This window comes from Synchiropus splendidus, chromosome 1 (genome assembly GCF_027744825.2).
Source record: "Synchiropus splendidus isolate RoL2022-P1 chromosome 1, RoL_Sspl_1.0, whole genome shotgun sequence".
NCBI lineage: Eukaryota > Metazoa > Chordata > Actinopteri > Syngnathiformes > Callionymidae > Synchiropus > Synchiropus splendidus.
In genome coordinates this window covers 44,469,265-44,490,580 of record NC_071334.1, presented here as the reverse complement: position 1 = coordinate 44,490,580, position 21,316 = coordinate 44,469,265, and positions in this window count along the sequence as shown.

Genomic DNA, 21,316 nt, shown 5'->3' with positions numbered 1-21,316 from the left:
ATGCTTCTGTGGCACTGCAGATAAACGTAGACATTTACCGACACATTTTGACACTCAACTCGTTACGAAAATACACAATAAAGACAAATAAACAATTCTTGACTACAGAAGCACGCGGTACTACAACAGACCACGTGGTGGCAGTGTTGCCCAGCTTTTATCCAAAGTGTTGACCAGGACCGAAGTGTTTGGGGAAGCTGTGAATCGCTTCTGTTGGATTCATTCTCTTAAAATTAGCAGACCGTGCTCGACAAATAACGCGTTGCACGGTTGGCGTTGTTTGGTTCTCAAGTGAGCTTGACTGAGGAGCAGTCAGAAGTCAAGTCACTCTTGAATCCAGGTGTTGATGAACTGTTCTGGAGAGTGGAAAGGTACCAAGAGCATGTGCATCAAACTCCAGCCCTTCAAACCACACCTGAAACTACACCACCGACACTATCAGCATGGCCTACAAAGACTCGACTGGCTGCTCTCTAATAAGCAGTGATCTTCAGTTGATCAAAAATAAAAGGAAAAATGATGCAGACAGATCGGAAGTCGATGAAAGATGCGAATGCATTTATGTATTTTAAAATGAAACCCGGCCTTTATTCTCAGCGTAATTTGGGAATGATATCACACTCTATATCCATTTTCAGATAGTAGTCTATTTCCAGTGCAGATAGTGTTGACCAGTGTCATCGCACTAAACATGTTTAAAAATGACCGGAGGTTTTATGCCTTTCTGAAAGTCAGCAGTCGTCCCCACGCGCTGGAACACGAGCCCAAACACTCCTAATCCAGTGTGGAGACAACTGCTGTGTTGTGTTAATGTGTCTTCCCTGTTCCCCACAATCGCACAGCTTTTCTTTCTTTGAAATATATTTGACTTGTGGCAATCAAGCTTAACAAAACACAAGAGTGGTGGATGGACCCAAATATTTTATCATGTGCAAATCAGCCCTTGACCTTATGGTCAAGTCACATTACCAGGTCCCTCAGTAAAGCTCGTCCAGTCAGAGCCTGCACACAAAGATGTGATCAATGCACCTCGGGTCTGCGCGCTGTCTCCTTGTGTCTCGTCGTTCCCGGTATGAGATCATAAATCAAGCGTGGCCATGTTGTACAGATGGAAAACCTTGAAATGTTAATCATTAAATTGACGGCGGCACTCTTGGGGGTCTAGGTGAAGCGGTCGTTCCATGACTGCGAGAGCACACCAGAGGCTGTCCTGTTATTTTATAAGCCATACAGCAAAAGTGGCATTCTTCGATGAATAGATCAGGAAGCATGTGGAGCCGTGACTTCAATATTGGAATTCTTTAAAATTGCTCCCTGCTTTCTTGACCCATGATATTGTTTATTTCCTTTTTTTATATTGTCACTGTCAACTATTCAATTCATCTCATCTGTCAGCCTTTTGTTTTGTCACTTTTATGCTATTTTTGGCTGCTCCTGTGACCTCGGAACACACTTTTGAGCTCTACTAAAATAAAGTACAATTGCACATCCACTCATGATTTTTTCTTTTCTTTTTTTTTTTAGGCAAATTGATACACTCAGTCTTTTCCGAGACAGACAAAAACTATGCCAATAAAGTTATTGTAAGTTCATCTATATTACTTTGCTTTTTCCTTTCTTGAATGTAACAAGGATGCAATGTTATGCAGAGGTGTGCTTATAATAAATTTAGCGACAAATGATGGTATTTACAGAGGCGGTGGAGAGTTGGGGGGCGCGGAACTATGTTCTCGCGGGCTGTTTGAGGCCCAGGTCCTTGAGACAGCCAAGATGGAAGCGATTCATTACACGCAATTAATTTGAGTTGAAAAGGAAAAGTGAAAAACAATACATTTTTCTTCTCCTTATCAGTCTCTGCCCTTGAATTGTTCTTTCCTATAAAATTGCCTGGCTGGCTGGCTGCGCGCCTGTGTGTTGTAACTATGATTGAGTGTACACATCTGATGGCTCCAAACTGATTTGAATACAGACCCGTGCCTGAGAGGTGTGGCGAGGAAATAGGGACCTGTCTCTATGTTAGAGAGAGAGAGAGAGAGAGAGAGACGAAAAGGTGCGGTGGCGCCTTCGGCCAAGGAGAGAGGGCAGCGTGCTGCTGCTTTGCATGCATGGGAGATTGTTTGGGAGAAGGAGTTGACAGGACGCCGCCGCAGTGCTGCCTCCAGCTCTCAGACAACAGCTGCTCCGAGAGAGGAGATGTCCTGAGGGTGCTGCGACATGTCTCGCTCTTCTCCATCCCCCCACCCCCATTCACCTGTCTGCCTCTGCCTCTCACTCCACACAGGTCAGCGAGACGCACTGACTCATCTCACTCATCTTCAGGAAATGTGAGTTCCTGCTGAAACAGATGATTAACAGGAAGACCCGAAAACCGTCATGAATAATCAATATAAAAACAATTTCAAGTTATTGTTTCCCAGTTTGCAGATAAATGGATGGAATTATTTATCATGTTTTCCTTCTGCTGTTTATGAAGTGAAAGCTTTCAATCAATTCTCTCCGTCACAAAAGTGATTTCCTTGGAGTCATTTTATTCAGAAATTGGAAAACAAAGCAGTCTCCAGTCTTCACAGTGGGCTTGTGACGCGACGCTCTAATTTGCAGTCATGAAGCAAAATGTGGTGGCCAACTTTATTTTTTATCTAGCGATAAAATGGTCTGCAAAAAAATAATGACTAGGGGTAGGATTCGATAAAAAAAATCTAGTTAATTGGAGAATTTGTGATTAAATAATGTCAATTAATCGCAGTTTAATGGTATAAGAATATTTGCCACAAGAAGCCACATTTTTCAATTTCAATGAATTTGGTATATGACTGAATGAAATGATGGACCCATACGTACATTTAAACAACAAAATATTGTTTATTCTGCATCAGTTTGACAATAGCACAATAAATCATCAATCATCTATATTCAAGTTTTTATATCACCTGGTTTAAACTAAAGCTCTTTTCATGTCTTGATAATATTTGTATAAGAATTCCAATGTTATAAGAATTTCAAGTCCATTCAGAGTAGTGGAAACCCTGGCCATTGAGTAGTGAAAAACCTCCCTGAACCAAAGCAAACAGATGCTTTTGTTTGCTTTGGTTCAGGGATTCCTCCATGTTTGTTGTTGTTGTTATCATCCTAGCTGCCACGTGTCTTGTGCATCAGTGTGATCAGTGGACCAGGAACTCCTGCACTGACAAAGGTTCCCTGCTCTCTGGAGACGATGTTTGAGATGTTTGTTGTTATGAATTAATCGTAATAAACTCGTTAAAGTCCCGCCACTAATAATGACAACAACTTTGGGTCGCCATCTTTTACAGTCGTCAGCTGGTTGGCTTCAATGTTGCATGAGCTGCGTGTTTGGCTTGCTTGGAGTCTGCCTCGGCTGTTGTCAGCAGCATCAACCTAGGTCAAGATAAGTGGTTCAAGATGAATGAATGAGCTTTCCAGAGGCAGGAACATTAAATCATCATCGCTGGAACCAAACCACCACAGAGGGAAGATAGAATCGAAGGAAGGCTCTGTTCACACCAGCCAGGATTCCCTGCAGATACCCATTTGACTAAGTAGCTTTCATGTGGGGAGAAGTGTATGGTGGACTGAAGATAGTGCTGCTGTGTTGATCCCACTGGATAGGCTTGCATTTCATTTTTGAAGGGATCGAGAGCAGCAATTTTAGATTCCTGTTCGAAGAGCATTGCACCTCAGTTGGAATATCTTCTGGTTTCGGAATGAAGGCCGCTTGAAATTGATCCCAGACTCAGAACTATGGAGGACAGAAATATATTTGTCCATCACTTATCTGAAGCAACCAATAGCTTGTATTTGGTGAGTTCCTTTGAGGAAATCGCACACTGTAGAATCAGAGGAATCACTGTGAGAAAAATGTTTATTGCCAGTACAGTGTACAGGAATGTGTTGTGATGATGTCAAAATAAATTATGCAGTAAGTATTCAAGGAGTACAACAGAAGTCATTGAAGTAGAGGGAAGCTACTCACTTGCTCTGCTGAGTTTGTGATCTGCTTTTGTCTGTTCTGGGCAGAAACAGTAGCAGCCAAACACCATGCAGTGACGGAAGAGGTGATGACGGGCCTAACTCTGGGGGTGTAGACCTGTGCCAACATCTGCTGAGAGAGAGGGCATTTCCTCAGCAGAGCTTTCTTCACGATTGAGCTGGTCTGGCTTGAAGCTGTCGGCTGGATCCACAATCGACCCACTCACAAAGGTGCAGTGTCATTTGTTGGTCCATTATTAGTGGCAGGTTTGCACGACAGCAGAGCAAAGCATTTGGAGTAGTGACATTTGCGAACAAATCCAATGAATGGCTCTTTGAAACGATAACAACCACTCCGCTGCGTTGCCTCCACGTAAACGAGTCATCTCACGACAGCTCAGAGTTGAACTTGTCCATTCACGTGAAGACAGCTGAATGTGGGCAGAAAATGAAGCGCTGCAGGGACCTGCGTGCAGCAAGAGGAGCCGACGTAGAGACACATGGCTCTGAGACTGTACTAACTGGGAACGCAGTTTCTATTATATCCCAGCCCATTCAAGTAATAGAGCTGATTCATGACTCTTAATTTAATTTGTAATCAATAACTATATTTAATCTACTTAAACATAAACAAAGCAAAACCTTGTGAAATGACATGAGACCATGTGCTCATTGCAAAGATATTTATTTGTCATTGAAAAGTCCAACCAGCAGCAGAACCAGGTGCAAGTCATGTTTATCAAATTTACTGAGGAAAAAAAGAAAAAAAAAACATTAAAGATATAAGGCCTTCAAGATAAAAAGGCTATTTATTTAAAAATATATTATATTATATTATAATATTCCTTCAATGTATTTTGAGGAACATGATAAACACACAAAAATGGCCATTGAAAAAAAGAAAATTATAGTCTTCAAACAAGAACATGCTGTGTGTAGCGATGAATATAAGAGACCAAAAAAAAAGGCAAAAAACATATAACATATCAGGACCACAAAAATATAGGCATCAGACAGCATATGCCTCCCGGGCCACACTTTGCCAAGGTCTGTTCTATGGTAACACAGGCGCTCTATCACTGAAACAATTTAGCCTCCAAAATATTACCGTCAGAACCTGTCCTGGCACCTTGTTATTGCACATGCCGTAAACTGCTTTGTATATTTATAAATAGTGAATAAAAGTCTTTATAAATACACAAATACAACCACAGTCACAAATTGGACCAAATAAAAATTAATAAATTATTAAAACATTAAATTAATAAACCACAACATAAAACCGGAATCACAATATAAATCGAACTACGCCCAAGTATCGGAAAAATATTATGTCAGGCCAAATACATATCATCCCAGCCCTACTGTAGTAAAAGTACTGCAGATTTCATGTGTTCACGTGAGTGAAATGAACTAGTCTATCAATTAAAATAACGGGAACTGGTTTCTCCAACTGCAGCCAGGAAACATTGGTCTGAGATATTTAAACAGCTCATAAAATAACACTCTATTTAATGGAAGGTCTCAGTGAGGGTTTTAGTTATCACCTGAGATAAACGCTCATCATAAAATCGATAATAAAGCCAAAGCCAGGTGGAGCAGTTTGAGGCCTCAAACAGTCAGTTTTTGGAAATAGGGTCTGTTGTCCTGTGTTTTCATTTCAAATTCAGCACACATTTTGTCCTTGAGTTGTCAGAATAGAGAAAGGTGAAGGCTTGTCCTGTTCTCAAGACAGTTAGACGCCACTTTCAAGGTACAAGCTGTGCACAGTGACAAAGAGCAAAGGTACTGTTGGGACAAAAGGAAGGAATTCTCTTTGTAATGTGATTAAATTGGTGGTTTTAATTTGATGGGAAGCCTCCATAAAAGCGGCAGTCATGTTCCATTATCAGTGGCTTCCTATAAAGGGGATCCCTCATCTCATTCTCCGGCTGGTGGTAGTAATTCCTCAAGTGTGTCCTCGCTCTGCATTGTCTCCTGACTTGGTCATGCCTGAGGAGAACTTCAAACACACTCCGACAGTTCCCATGAGGCCTGCTTCACCTCGGCTGCCTTTTCCAGAATCTCTAAGCTCATTAACATAAAAGGAAACATGGCGGAGGGACGGCACGGTTCTGTCGCTGTTGAAGGACCCGCAGATCCAGAGAGGAGGTGGAGTGAGGACAGCAAGCTACAAATTCACCTTCCAGGCTCCATTCTTACCTCCGCCGTCTGATAGGAAGCTTCGACAGCCGCTGCCCCTTTCTGCTCATCAATCTCACAATCCATCATTCTACCATACTCCATCCAAAACTCTTTTACTTGTGGCAGCTGCTCCACTCTTGCTTGACGGTGCTCCATCAAATTCTTCCTTTCAGAGAGGAAAAGAGAGAAATATCATCATCACAAAAACATTTTCTCTCCCGGCGATTGCTGCTGTAAGACAAGTTTGGTTGAGATAAAAATATATCTGGGAAATACTGCCCTTCCAGAAACACAGATGTTCAGTTAAATCGAGAAATGATTAGATATTTACCTCCCCATGCCGCTGGAAAAACACAGTCTTTTAATAGATGTGCAGGTCTATTGTGTTTTTTTGGGGGGGAGATGGTAAACTACCGTAGGGAAAAGCTCATTGCTGCTATTTATATATTGTTATTAGCATCAAATTGCTCCAAACATTTATGTGATTAACAAAATATGTAAATTGACGTTGACTTAAATCAATTTCAAGTTAAACTGATATTCCATGAAAAGGGACCAGAAAGCGAAATGTGGAGTTCTGTGAACGCATCGCTCCTCCAGTGCAGAACCTTCTGCTCCTTATGGTCAGCCTCTGCTGCACTGCATGCTGCATCAGTCGCTGTGAAGAAGAGTGCAGGAAGATCGTGTTAGTTCAGAACTACTTACCTGGTCATGTCACATAGAGTAAACAGTCACTGAGAGATGAATGGTTCTGGTGTGTACACAGGACCGGATCAACAAGCGGCGTAATGTTTTTTCTTCAGATCGGTCAGTTAAAATTACTGTTTTTTAAAATGCTGTTCACAACAGTCAGATGTACACAGAGTCGTGCGTCACAACTGAAGCACTACTTCCTGAAATGGACTTCAAGTGGTGACTCAGGTGCTTTTAATAAAACATAAAGTAAAGTAGTTGGGTACTTGTCTGGGCTGGAGCTCGGTCAAGAATCCCAAATGAAATCTGAGCAAAAAGGTTGTTTAATTTAGTGTTTTCTTTTGTTTTTTTTTTGAAAGAATAACTGTTGTAGTACAAAGCTTCACCAATAAATCAGGTGTGAATGTCATGACACATTGAGCGCACAGTGAGTTCTAATGACTAAATGTCAAGAGTGGAAATATAAATGATGATATTCCTCCACAGATGCACTGCATAGCTTTCGCAGTTTAAGAATTCCAGTCCAGTCTTCTGACCTTATAGGTAATCAAACTCTATAACGGATGTGCCCCAGGTTCTGAATGTCAATCTAGTTGCAGGTTTATTTCTCTATCAGGACTTAGTGATGCTTTAACAAATCCACTTTCACAGACCTTTTGCTTCATTGGTTCGAAATGAGCACCGCCGCCGAAACAGCCGGATATTGTTGATACAATTCACATTATCTTCATGGAAGCATCAAAGTCTTTGCTGCTTGTTTACAGTAAAATGTGCCGAAATGTTTCCTATTTCCAGATGAGCCAACCTGGAAAATACCTTATTTGATTTCCATATATTACTCCGAGAGCCGCGTGTGAGAGGAATATATTTTGATATCAAAAGCCGGGACAGATGTTGAGACCTAAAGAGAGGGAATATTAAGTAGACGAGGGACGGTAAAGAGGAGCTGCGCAGTGTGCTGCAAAAGAATACGCGATGATTGGATGGAGCAGAGGAAACTGTGATTATGAATTACAGTCGTCCCGTCTGGAGCAGGTTCTGCCAACACCCTGAAAACTCCAAGAACAGCAGGATTGGATTAGTCAACTGAAATGAGGGTGCTTCGAATACTTTTAATCAAAAAGAAATGGGAAACTGCAAATGGCTTGATACGGCCCAAAAATCCCAGGGGAACCGCGGGACTTGAAAGCAAAGTGAATTTCTATTGAAGAAAAAATGTACGTCAAAAAGGCCTCAAACTGTTCTGGTCCTCAGCTGAGATGGGAACAACTTAAATGGCTGTCAAACTAAGAAAAAAAGACATGTTAATCCATTATTTCAAATACATGCTTTAGAATTTAAAGCGTGAAAACCGCATTTCAGGAAGTGTGATGTTTACAGTGGGATGTGGCATCTATCGGTACACTGTAGTGCAGACCCGGGCAAAGTGCGGACCGGGGTCCATATGTGGCCCGATGCCTGTATTTTCGTGGCCCTTTTGATGTCAAACTAAAACCATATGATGTAATTTTTCTGCCTTTTTTGGTTCTTTCTCTTGTAGTCACCACCACATCAGCAGTAAATATAGCATGCTCTCATTTAAAGACTAACATTTTCTTCTTTTTATTGCCAATTTTTGTTGTTCAAGTTCCTCAAAATACATTGAAGAAATATTGAAAATATATTTTGAAATATGATTTCAATAATTTGAAATAATATTGCCTATTCATCTTGAACGTCTGATCCGGAGTTATGTTGATTTAGATTCAAATTAAATGCATATAAAATGAAATATTTCAATAGGTTTATATTGATAAAGTCTTAATATCCTTAATTACATTTAATATTTTTAGGTTCATATTGTCTTTGTTACTTAAGCATGTATTTTGGATATTTTTCCATCATGTTTTGTAGTCATCGCTGCTTTCTTTTCATGATGGCCCCTCACAACCGTTACAGTTTCTAATGTGGCCCTTTAGGAAATTGAATTGCCCACCTCTGCTGTAGTGTGATGCTCATTGGGTGGGGGGTTAGAGTAGGTGTCATGAGAGTAGCTCACTGGTCTCATGTAAAAAGACATGTTTTCACGTTTATTTTTATATTTCCTATCAATGCTATCACTGCCAATGAGGCTGTTTCTGTCTGTCAGAGATATAAGCCAAATATTTTGAAAGTATTTCAATGACATTTTCATGAGATGTTGCCATTGGAAAGCATCACCTCTGTGGTTCCATCTAGATTTAGGAAGCTTTTGAGGGAATGATTCTTGCATGGCCTCTACCCACTGTTGCTCATCTGCTCCTTGAAGATGGCACTCATGCTATTTTGCAAGAGGAGCTTGTAAACCCACATGTAGTTCATCCTAAACTTTACATCTGATAGAGAGTATACAGTATACAACAAAATACAGAGCGTCCCTCTAAGGCCAGAGACTTCTCAAATGGTTGCTCTGACAGTCTGATAGTCTTAACTTTGTCTTCAAGTTGTGTAACCATATAGGAAGATCCACTAGCACTCACTTCTTCAAAGTTTAGGATGACAATGCAGCGTCATTATTTGTTTTTACTGTTTCCATTTCTTGCCTCAAAGTCACAGTAACCTTGGCAATCTTCATCTCAGTTGCCTGACATACAGTATTTCCTTTCTCGGTGTTCTGTAACTTGGAACAAAGCACTTGGCAATTGGGTCTTTGCCACCGGGCAGCTCACTGGACGGTGAGCCCGAGGCTTCAATGTGGCCCATTTGTTTGCTGGCATAGCGCTTAGCGTGACCTTTCTTCGCCATTGTTTCGGCATTGATTTTCCTTTGCTTTGTAAAATGTTGTGTTGATCGGGACGGAGAATTTTTTCTCCTTCAAAACAGACTTTTATTCGGCTCACAGCGGAGCTTACAGAGCGTGCGTCCCACTGCCTCATTGTCCAACAGGGCCCCTTTCCGGTTGTGTTTGCAGCACCTGCATCCAACATCATGTACATGCTCAAATATGTCCCAGCCCATGATGGGCTAGTGCAACTGGTTTGATGATGACATTAGCAATAATTTTGAGCATTGATATGCCGACATCATTCATCATCATGGTCAGATTTGAAGTGAATGGAAAACATTCTCACCTTTCCCCCTTTTAACTGGCACCTCCAGCCATATACACAACTTTATTCCACCAAACTCGACAGACTTGATTCACCACTCTACTAAGCTAATTCGGTCGACACAAAGAGAAGGAAGGGAAAGCAAATAGAGTTTATCTCTGGTCAGATTAATTTGCTTTTACTCACTTATTTACTTTCTCCGCTAGCCTTATTGATTTAGCTTGGTGGAAGACACTGCCCGAACAAACACTTGCTGAAAAGAATGTAGCTGCAGATTAATTGAGAACCAAGTTGGACTCGGAGGAGAATCACTGACTGTGACATGAACATTTACAACCATCAGGCACGTGGGAAATAAATGAGTCAATAAATAACATTGAATGAATGAAAGTCAAATGGAAATTATGCACAAAGAGTATGTTCATATTTTGAAAATGTTTGACTTTATTTGGGAATAAATAAACAAATCCCTGAGTATGATTAAAGGGAGGATGAAATATAGGCGTAATGTAAAATAGAAGCATTGACCAACCTCCTGTACGGCTGACTTTTTATGATGACGGGACTGCTGTTGTTCATTTAAATTGCAAGTGGCCTCATATGAAAGGCGTTTTTTATGTGTTGATATCAATAGGTATAAGCTAAAGTAAGCACATACAGATGTGTTGGGAGGGACTTTGTGATATGAGTGAACAATGTATCTTGTGTCTCATCCCAAAATATCATTTTGTACCGTCATGATTTCATCCACTGGAATTAAACGTGGGTATTCATGTGATGGAAAGAAAAGTTCAGACAGGGAGATCCAGCTCACACCATGAAGACAGGCCATCAGTCTGACGCGGGAATGCAAGCCACAACTTTTTTGCTGCAGGGCGAGAGTTTAGATGTGTCTGTGTATTCTGGGGCCAGTTTCATTGTGCATTACTTTCTTCTTATTATCAAAATATACACACATATTTTCAGACGATTGTTTGACTTTAAGAAGACTGGCAGATGAGGAAAATGACAAAACAAACAACCAATCCTCCCTCAGAGGATGGTGAGCACGTGTCCATGTTCCAATTCAATATTAGGCTCATTATATTCTGATTAATTAACTGCGTGATATTTGCTCATTAGAATGGGTGTGGGAACTGAATGACAGGAGGATCAGCCGTCTGTCAAAGACTGTTGTCGTCGGGAACAAATGAGGAATGAGCGAGAGCTCACACATGGGAGCAATCGGATTTTGAGCCTGCGAAGTAGCTTAGATGGAGTCCAGCGACTGCGTTATACGAATGAAGGGAAGATACTGAACAACTGAGAGAGAGTTAAACCACCAACGCTGTCATGATAAAATCACTGCAGGTCAAGAGATCCTCTGGAGCGGAGCTCTCCCTAGCTCCACACTGCTTTTGAGGTTTTTTCCTAGAGAATATTGAAGATTCAAGCTATGGTTTGTTCCTTCTCTCCAGTGCTGTGGATTAAACTTTGCTCGAGTAATGTGAGTCAAACTCTTTTAAGACCCCCGACCCCTTCATTGGAGTGAGGGGGCACAACACTGGACGGCCAGTGCTGACTAGCCATGTCAGACTTTGTCACCTCGCAACACACAGTGCTTTCATCCACCACTCTCTTTTCCACAGTGACTTCAGGATTTAAAAATGGCAAAAGTTACAAGTTACATCGACCTTGATTTGACCTGCTCCACAGTTGTCTGCCTCTCCCACAAGTCATTGCAGCATTACTTGCTCCTATTAAATACAAGGATTAATTTGAGTCGGAGAATTGCTTTTCACCTGAAAGTAACTTTTTTCCATTTTACAGTGCAGCAGTCTCCGCAGAAGAATGGTCTTTGTTTTTCATTTCCAGTTTTTTTTTTCCCTGCCACCAATTCTCTTTCCTTCATAAAAGGATTTGATGTGCCGTGTTTACGTAATCGCGATGGGCTGCGGAGCGGCTTTATTATGTTATCTGAGGCTCAGTCTCTCCCCAGCTCCTTGATAGGCATTTAGAAAAGACCTGTCGTGTTGAGATACGGGCCAGTGTCACATCGCTCCGTGGCAAACTCTGTGATGTTTACGTGCCACGCCGCAGTCAAGGTCGATGGATTGCAGCATCCGTGTGAGAGGGGAGGCCTGTATATGAGGTGGTGGGTGTTCGCTCTCAGCCTTGTTGAGCGACAGACAGATTTAGCGGTGGTCCACGTTCAAGGTCCCGTCTATCAGGATTTAACTCCTCAACTACAGAGGAGTCGCCTGAAGGTCAGGTCACCGTCTTTATGGCCATTTTCAAAAGAGCTGGACAGTAATCAATAGTAATGACTGCTGTAAACGTAATCGCTGGACCAAAACAAACTCGCTATTCGTGAACATTGTCACATCACTCCAGCGTCCCATTCCATTTTCAGTGTAAAGAATGACTATTCAAGCTTGTCTGGCTCTGACGCATATCACAGCGCTGGTGACTGCAGAAGGGCCAGATGCTCAGACTGCTGCTTAACAGTTGATCATTAGTCAAACGGAGATCAAACGGCAACAACTTTTTGGAACAGCCTGGTGGAGCAGATAAGATTGGTATCGCTGTTACTTTTATAAACGCTTAGTAGTTTCAGAGCCATTCTCGCCTCTTTATTTCTTCTGACCTTCTCTTCATCTACGTCCATGCCATTTTCCAGGTGGGCTTCACTGTCACAATCTTCACTCCACCGCTGGACTTCCGTTCTGCCTTTTGGAAGTTCAAGGGAGGGTGAAAGAAAAGATTTGATATTGATACATGCTCCTTACAAAATATGCTCAACATGTACCTGAAGAACATTTCACGACTTTCTTGATATCAACTTGAGCTCTGGCATTCTCTGTCTCCTGTTCCAAGCCAGTGTTACACCCCGGCACAAGGGGAGACACGGTGGACACGATGTTGTTAGTCTTCAGGTTTGCCATGTAATCTGAATTACAGCAATAAACAAACGCACCAAAATGAACATATAAAAAGGCACTGTTGAAGACACACGCACACACAACATAGACACACACACACACACAATGCAACACCATCTAGTGGTGGGACTTTACCGAGTTAATTTCAATTAATTGATAACAAAAAATGCGTTAAATAAATAAAATATTTAATTTAAATTAATTTAATGGAACAGTTTGATCTCCAGACAACAGGGAACCTTTGTAAGTGCAGGGGTTCCTGGTCCACTGATCCCACTGATGCACAAGACACATGGCAGCTAGGATGATAACAACAACAACAAACATGGAGGAATCCGCTGAGCATACGTTACTTGGACTTATGGGGGGTGTGATGGCAGGCAGTTTTTTTGTTTTGTGGTTTCAGTGTTCATTCAATTGTGCACTTCTTGCTTTATGTCACGACATTTGGTCATGCTTTTATTTTGTAATTGCTTTGTTGCCGGTGCAAAAACAATATCCTGAGACGCCTGGCTGCTCATGCAGTGATACTCAACACACGTTGACACGTATGTTCTGCCTGTTGATCATTAACTTGTCTGTATCACCATTTTGGAGTGACAAGCGAAGGAGTGCAGCCGCGGCAACTGTTTTATTTAGCGCTCTCGGAAGGCGAAATGAGGTACGACTGTTTGAACGCCTGTGCGTATAGTATGTAGATTGGATGGATACGTCGTGTAATATGTATGTGCTTTTCTTTTATTATTCTGTAGTTTTCACGGTGCAAACAGACAATAAATGCACCAGTATTGAACCTCTGAAACGTCTGTCGAAATTATTCCAAGAGGCCGCAACAGGAGGACTATTTTCAAGACATTAAAAGAGCTTTAGTTTAAATAAGGTGACATAACAACTTGAATCTCTAATAAATTGAATCTACGAAACTCAAATTAATTATATATATTTTTAAAATCAAATCCCACCCCTACTTAAGTCACATTCACGCAGAACATCGCGAGAAGACATTAGCTGGGACAGAGTGAGACAGCCTACAGGTACAGGCAAGACAGACGCACTTGCATCAAGTCAGAACCAACCGCTCGAAGCATTGATCATAATGTTAGTCTTCAGGTTTGCCGTGTAATGAGCGCACCCTCGGACGCTCTACCCTCCCACCGGCGAGGCACGGAAGGCCTCTGTTGATCCCCCGAAACACCCCAAAACAACTCTCACACACCCAGATGCAGCAACAGAAACGATCAAAAACAACACAATTCACAATGTTGGTTTTAAATGTTCCACATCTACTGTACCGCACCAGCAGGGGGCCGAAAAATACATATGGCTGACTGAAGATCATCGTGCTCAAAGTTGGTCAAATAATAAGCTGTAGTACAAGTTTTTGGGGCAGAAAAATCAGGGATGCTGGCCTCAAACCAGAAGCTGTTTTACCTCCAGCAATTAACCTTCACTGGCGCCGCTATCTGTCGTCTGTTGTCTTCTTGCTGCGACATAGATTTTAATTGTTTACCAGGGTCGTTATCATTCAGTCACAGTCGGTGACGCCGGCATTAGATCCATAATGGAACGAGGCGCAGATGAGTAATAAATCACTGCGCTGGGCAGCAACACTTGACACATGGCATCTTGCAATACACACCAGCGCAACACACACCTCACCAAGCCAAATCAAGATGAATAAGTCTGGAGACATCTGCAGGATTTTCCATAACCATCGTCAGGGGGGTTTCAATTTGATCCACAGGTTTGGCCTCTGGAACGGAATCATCCTGTTCAATATTCAGATATGCAAATCGTGTTGCCAAGGAAGGCTAATATTGCCAAGTGTAAACTTCATGTTGATCATTTATCAGACTTTCATGCCATACATTTACTAAAGTTGCTTCTAACTTCAAACATGATGACGATGCAAATATGAAATATCCAAAAGTATCGACCATTCGGTTCCATTTCTTGTCACACTATAAGCATTTGCCATTTTTAGTTTCATGTTTTGCCGTGTATCATTCTATAGAATTATTTCCATCTTCAAAAAGTCAATTTTGGCTCCTTGTTGAAGCACCATTGCTGATCTGCCTTGCGGGACGATTCAAGCTTTGGTAGCTACAAATGGTGTCAGCTGTCGCCCATGGAGAGAATGATGTGCATTTCAACACTTAGTATTTCACTTCAGGCTTTACTGCATTCCTTTGAAACCAGGGAACTGGAGGATATTGTGTGTTTAAAAATCCATAGTTAGGTGTCTTGTCGCACAAAGGAGAATTCATTCATTCAGACATTAGAGAAAAAAAAAGGCCAAACTGAGAAAAGTCAGCTGACACTCCTATCAAGTATCAACGTTGAAGAGATACACGAAGCAACAACACAAACACAACAAATAAATAAATAGACAAAAGAATACAAAAAATACAAAAACATAATGTGTAGAAATATTACATTTAAAAGCAAACTTTGCTCCTAACAGATAAACTTTACATTAAAAATTATTGTCTGTTGCTCAGTCCCCAACAAGCGTACGTTTTCCTTCTCAAACTGGTCGAGTAGAAACACTTCAGGATCAGATGAAAAGCCTTTTGTAGCCCTCAGTTATTGCCAGGCTGTAAAAGCATCTCCTATATTGACACTTGTCAATATAGGAGATTGTGCTGTCATTCCATTCATCTGATATGATGTGAACAAAGGAACTCGGCTCGCTGCTGAGGTGCTCTGCCCTTCTGTCGTAAAGTGTTGCAGTGGGGTGGAGTTGGGGCAGCGATGCCCCTCACAGAACACGCCTCCTGGCTGCTCGCCCAGAGAAAGTTATATAGTCCAAGGGAGCGAATAACAGAGAGCTGGAGAGTCTGACTCCGGAATTTTGGATTATTCAAAATGAAACTTGTCATCAGGGGAAATATGAAAATAATCTATTTATGTCTAAATGTTACACATTGTTAAAAGGCCTAACGATTTATACACTTGGCCTCCCAAGACTTGCATCATCTTGGCCAGTCACCACCTAGTGTGTGTATCCTTCAAATGTTCCTATCACGTACGGCAGAAACTCAATATTTATTCACAGACTTGAAGATGAAGAGTAATTTGATGTAAAATCTATGAACAGAACAAGCAGCTGGTCCGACCTCAAGTGATGTCACACACAAATACTCCCTGTTTATTCAGTTGGCGACTCGCTCGACGGTGTTTACCTCATTCTCAAACACTGAAGGATTTCCTGTGAACTGACAGTCGTGTTCTCCAAACTATGACACCCTGCGTCTCCCAGAGACGCCGGCTGAATGGATAAATGCAGGTTGGAGGTTGAGTCATAGAGGTTGTTTCATGCGTATGGGGAACATGGATTATTGCCTCCTGCTGAGTAAGACGCCTCTCTGTGACGTATCTTTCTAAACACCAGTCATGAATCATTTGCATTTGTATTCAGGTGACCGATTCTTCAAGGTAAATATAAACTGATGATCCTCAAGGAAAAAAAAGTACCTCATTTATTGGTGACCTTGAACAACACCAATGTTGTGAGTTCAGATTTGGGGATAAATCCACAATCTTCTCTCAGCTGAAGTGAGTCTCTCCTCGTCAACCTCCCACCTCTTTGTTAATGAACTCAATTATCAGCATCTGAAGCCAGCGGCAACATCCTCCGCCGCTCCCTCCTGCTTGAACCAAATCTCACGGTTGTTTCAAAGAGGTTAATTGAGGAATCCACCAGATTGTGCAGTGAATCTCTTATTGATCACCAGATTGGGGCCTTCATTATCAATATATATATTATCAATGCTGCCTGTCTCTTTAACAGCAGAACGTTCAGCTCCACTGCTCTTCAATGAAGTCTTGCATTGATCGTGTTAAAGCGAGTGATACTTAAGAGCCGCTCGATGCCTTTGCACTGCTGTTTAAAGAAGTGAGGAATCCCTACACATGAGTTGGGTCACGTTCTTCAACATTAATCTTAGAGCTGTGTCCCATTTCTCCCCCTAACACCAGCACTGAACACTAGCACTTGGTTCTGAGTGCCCTCCACTATGATACAGTGTTGGAGACATTTTGGAAATGCCAGCTCCAACGTGTTTGCAACCAGAGAAACCAGAGAAAGTCAACAAGAGTAGTCCTCGCTACTAAAATGTCCCTGTTGTCCTGTCCAACATTGTTTTTAAATAAAGTATCAGAATCAGAATCAGAATTTAATTTATTGCCATGGTCAGTGGGGAGCCCACCAACTAGGAAAGTGTTTTGGAATAAAGTGCTGACAGAAAATATAAAATAAAATAAAATAAAATAAAATAAAATAAAATAAAATAAAATAAAATAAAATAAAATAAAATAAAATAAAATAAAATGTTGTTCATGAATTCAGGCTGTTCATGAATTCAACAGTCTGACGGCTGAGGGGAAGCAGCTGTTCCTGTGACGGGAGGTTCTGGTCTGGATGGACCGTCGCCTCCTGCCAGAGGGAAGAGGAACAAACAGTCCATGTCCAGGGTGAGAAGGGTCGGCTCTGATCCAACCTGCACGTCTCTGGGTCCTGGAGACATACAGATCCTGAAGAGGTGACAGGCTGCAACCGATCATGTTCTCAGCAGAACGTACGATGTGCTACGGTGTACTGTGCTATCCTGGAAATCTATCCACACTTCATATTCCCACTTGGTTTCAAGTCAGCTCCGGAGCTCCCTCTGTTTGGCTTCATTTCAAGTGGTGAACGCTAAACTGTGTCAAGCTTTTCTGCGTGAGAGCGATGAGTGAGGTCCCCTGTTGTCCACTCTATATAGCTGATTGGTTCCTGTCATCCAGTAACCCTGAATGCCATTAATAATTAAAAATAAAGTTCTTTTAATTTTCTGCACCTATCACACACGTGTATTTTCCATGTGTATGTTGTGGTGAGCTAAGTCAGGAGTTTCAGCCTGTTCTACCAGACATTGGTTAAACCATAAGTCAAGTGCTACTGTGCTATTTTTCTGAAGAAAATTAGCAAAAACACTCACCCAGAGCCATCGGCGTTGCACAGCTTGTTTCCAAAATTTTGTTCAAAAATTTTCATCACTGTTGTTGTCCTGTCTCCATTTCATCTGTTTAATTACCGTAATTTCGGGACTATTATATATATGGATGTTTACAAGCTGAAATCAGGTTAAATCAGAGGCAATGAAATCAGCGGCTTTTAATTCACCCTTAAAGCACTCAGAATGCGAATTGAATTTTTGTCCACAGCTCCTTCAACAGAGTGGATCTCCTGGAGGTCTGGAATCGAGAAGCAGCCGCTGAGACAATGGTTGTCGGAACTTTGGGCACATTTTGAGGGCTTTAATATGAATAAAAGATGTGAAACTCTGTCTTGAGACAAAGTGTGTTCGGCTCAAAAGTCCGACATGAACACAAGCGAGTCAGGTTTTGGCCATGGACTTGATCCCGGCTGGAGAGCTGCACCTTGTCTATTGTGAGAAATCAAGACACTCTGTGTCGCACAGCTTGTTTCCACTATTTCCTCACTGTCAATGCTGGACCCAGTTTTCCGAACTAGTTTTGAAAAGCGTTTTTTAGCCTGCGCACCACTGACCTGTCCACAGCACAGACAGCAGCACTGAACCTGCGGCTTATAGAGCACTGCGACTTATGTATGAACAAGATCTATTTTCCCTCTTAAATTTAGTGGGTGCGGCTCATATTCCGGTGCGCTCTAGGTCCCTTTTTTAACTTCTACAATTGATATATCTTGAACAGTCAATCATAAATGAGCTCTCTGGGTGTAGTGTTGTGGAACTCGTACGCACAGCGCGGCAGAAGCCAAGCAAGAAAATCTGCAAAGCTCACGCTACGGCGCAGACGAGACTGCAGTAGCATACAGGATCCAGACAGTATCTTATCTGAAACACTACCAAAATCCATTCAGTCATTAGCTCCTTGTGTCATGATAGACAGCCACTGAGACTTTCAGTTGAAACAGTTTTGGAGTTATTTTGATGACATACAGTCGCACAACCACAGTTGCAAGGTGACAGGCAAAATCTGTTTTGCTTTGGATTGAAACCTTGTGATCAAAATATCTGTTGTCGGTGAAGGTCAGGTAGAATTCAGAACAATACAAACACAGACCTCTAGAAAACTGCATATATATCTCAGCTGCCGCTGCTCATCTGTACGTCAGTCAGTCAGTCAGAAAAGGAACAGATGACTGCACTTAGGTGGTGCTGCAGATTAGAATGCAGAGCTCGGCACCAAAATTATTCTATATTAATTTATTTCTCAGCTGTGATTGTCATTTTTGGGGAGGTGTTTTCTCTCCAGTGTTTGTGAAAAATCACCAAAAGCACCAGTAGATGTCCATCCAATATAATATTCATTAAAACAACATCGTATTCGTTGTTGCGCTCTTCCTCCGCCGTGTTTGGGCTGGGAAACTCCTCAGCCAACAATGTGGAATTGTGCACCAGTTGTATTTTCCAGCTTACTGAGCCATGAACACTTTTTTTTTAACCCACTGAGCCTTATTGTGTCTTTTTCACTCGTGCTGCTGCTGGTTATTTTTCCAAAGGCAGAGAAAACATTGCACCAAAAGTAATAAAATAAAATGGCATTGTCAATACATTTTTGATCTCTTCCGATGATGAAGAGGCTGGTTAGTGCAGAGAGGAGACAGTCGAAGCATAATGGTTTGATTTGTCTTTTAATCGCATCTGCAAACACAATTTGCTTGTCCGAGCACGTGACCTGACGCTACGTTTGGCTCAGCAGGGGAGAGGTATTCCATGATGATGAGGTGTGTAAATGGGCTGCAGAGGAGGCAGCCAACCACCTGTAAATAAGACAGATGGAAAGAGAGGAGAAGCAATGACCCTCTGGCTCGTTTGGAGGGAAAATCACGCCGGGGGATGAAAACAGAAAATTTGACAGGATTCTGATTAAACCTCTGGGTAGAGCCGGGAACACTCCTTCTTCTGCCGGCAAGGCGGCTGTGGTTCAAGAAAGAAACGCCTGAAATGAAGAGCTGCTCTTTTGTTTTTTTTTTTGAGCTGAAAACTGCCATTAACATCAGCTTCATCTGTGGAAGTGATTCAAAGTACACGGGATGTTGCCGACTCTGTGGCTGACAATGTAATTCTTTACAAGGTATTGACTCCAAAAAGCCATTATGTTGGCGAGACATTCACGGCACATTCACAGCTTACTCTTATCATGCCTGGCTTCCAAACCTTTCAGGTCAGTCTGACCCTTTGTGACACCTTTTTAAAATTCATCTGACGTAGAGATGAGATGTCACACTGATCCTGTCAGTGGTTAAACCACTGGCCCATGATGTTCACTGCTCTTCTCGAATCACTCCGATAGAAATGGATTATTTTTGTCTGAAATAATCTGAATATATTTTTCTTTGACAGCTGAACTCTGGGAATTTTGAAAATCTATCCAAGAAGCGATGAACAGATTTAAAGCGTCACACTTGCTGTAAGCTAATGACAGCAGCATGATATTGGACAGTCTCTGATTTCCGTGGGTGATACCGACCCCCAGGAGAACATCCATTCTTTACCACTCATTGTGCCGACGAATATCTTTATCAGGAACACCCAGGCCCCTGCAGCAAGGCGTTCTGAGACACCGTAAGGATGAGGAGGATGAGATAACAGCTTTGGGTGCGTCTAAATTGTTGTTGCCGCAGCAAATATTTACACGTGGATAACCTGTCTGCGAAAATGACACCTGCCAGGTGTTAGCATGCAAATTTGACTCAATCTGTTTTAAAGCATCGGGCGACACATAAGAGTAGAAGCGCTATCCACAGCTGTGCAACTAACCCTGGGAGTGCAGTTGCTCTGACATATGTGTTTCCACTGACGCTTCGATTTTCACCAAAGCTATCGCACAAATGCATCAATTCAGCAATGAATGATGTGTCCTTCAGAGTGAAATGAGCTGATCTGGCTTGTTCAGAATGACATTTTATGGGATCTAGAGGGGTGCAGGACCCATGTGCACAATCGACCCGATCGCTGGGGTCTTCCCTGATGGAGATGCCTTGACCTCCTCAAAAGGAGATCCCTTGAAAAGATGCCGGAGCCAACTTGTCTAGCTTCTCAGGATGGCATAGAAGAAGGCTGTGTCCCATTTCTCACCCTAACACTTGGTTGGCTTAACACTGGGTTTTGCGCGTCATGTGTCAGTGTAGTGGGTCCCAATACTCCTAAGATTGAGGACACTCGCCGTTCACCACTTGAAATGATCCCTTCAAACCGAGGGAGCTCCGGAGCCGACTTGAACCTGAACCAGACCTTGGTCTGTTTCATATCGCTATTCGAAATTGGTCGACACGATTTCTGAATTCTTACCTGTAAGGCAGCTTGGTTAGTGCAGCGCCGCTCCAAACAATTTGTCTCCTGTTCCGCCTCTCAGTTTCCTCCCCTTGTAATTTCCACCTTCACTTTCAAAAATGAAAAAAAAAAAGCCACCCCCCTTTAAAACACCAGCGAT